This window comes from Daphnia magna, linkage group LG1 (genome assembly GCF_020631705.1).
Source record: "Daphnia magna isolate NIES linkage group LG1, ASM2063170v1.1, whole genome shotgun sequence".
NCBI classification, from domain to species: Eukaryota; Metazoa; Arthropoda; class Branchiopoda; order Diplostraca; family Daphniidae; genus Daphnia; species Daphnia magna.
In genome coordinates, this window is record NC_059182.1 from 16,697,180 (window position 1) to 16,698,431 (window position 1,252).

The window sequence follows — 1,252 nt, forward strand, 5'->3', positions numbered from 1 at the left end:
CAATTCTGAATCTAAATCATGTATTTTAAGCCAAATTTGAAATTTGGCCAAAAATGAAAAAGTGGGAAGGGTATAGCCTTTCCACTTTTGCCAAAATCGGACAAAAATGACATCTCTTGAAATTCTCCAAAAATCAGACCGTATAATCGACATTGAACGCCGATTTCGATTTAGTCATTGGTTTTCTCTTTAGACTAGCCGTTTAAAAAATTAACGAAAACAGTTCTGTTAGCGCACCAACTTCATTTATGGTTTTTAATCCAGATCAGCGCACGCCTCATAGGACATGTATACGGAGTCTGTTTTGCCTTTTTTAGCAAACGGTTTCCGAGATATTATGGCGAATTGGCGACCAGGCCGTACCCTATCGGGAACTTCCTGAACGGAGTGAGGGCCCCTAGTAAAAAGTGGATCAAACGGCGTTCCGTAGTTGCCCCTTTTTATGTAGACGACCATGATCGAAACAATGGAGCTCACACGGCCTGTGAAATAACCTGTCCGTTGCCGGGCGACGCAACAAGCCTCGCCTTGAAAAATAACTTCGCGGCCTGATTTTTCCCTATCTTCATGACCGACGCGCCATCTCTCTGAAAAAAATCTCCAGAAATGTCGAGTCGCTCTTAGATTGCTCCGCATTCCTTTATTGTTGAGCCGATAATTGACAGGACCCCTTCGTTAATCTCCGCGTTATCTCCTCTACAACACGACGTCAAGTTTTGCGACGCAGCATCTAAAATAAGAAAACGTATAAAGGATACGTACGAGACCCTGAAATCGACTCGAGTTGGCTGACTAAACTGCTCCACACTCCTTCGTCGTTCAGCCGATAAAAACGGGGACTCAACCGGGAGCTGCTGAGTTATTTCCTCTACAAATGGAGACCAATCTCAGCGGCACAGCATCTAAAAAAAAAAAACGAACGAAAGATTAGTGCGGACACCCCTGAAATCGCCGCGCCATCAGCGCCATCTCTGGGGTAAAGTCTCAGAAAAAGTGTCGGTCGATCCACCGGTCGTTGTAGAAGGGTAGGGGTGCCTGTATCAGGGGGTTGGGAAATGCGAGTTTTGATAGAATCCCTATCGGGAAATTTACGCGAGAACGATGCACAACTATCAAAAATAAAGCATCAAATGTTTTATGGAGAACGGGCATTTTTACATGTAAAGTATTTATTTTTGAAGTTAACTTTCAGGTTGAAGATTGTTCTACATTTAGCATTTCCCTCGGTGGCAAAAGTCGGCAATAAAGTAAA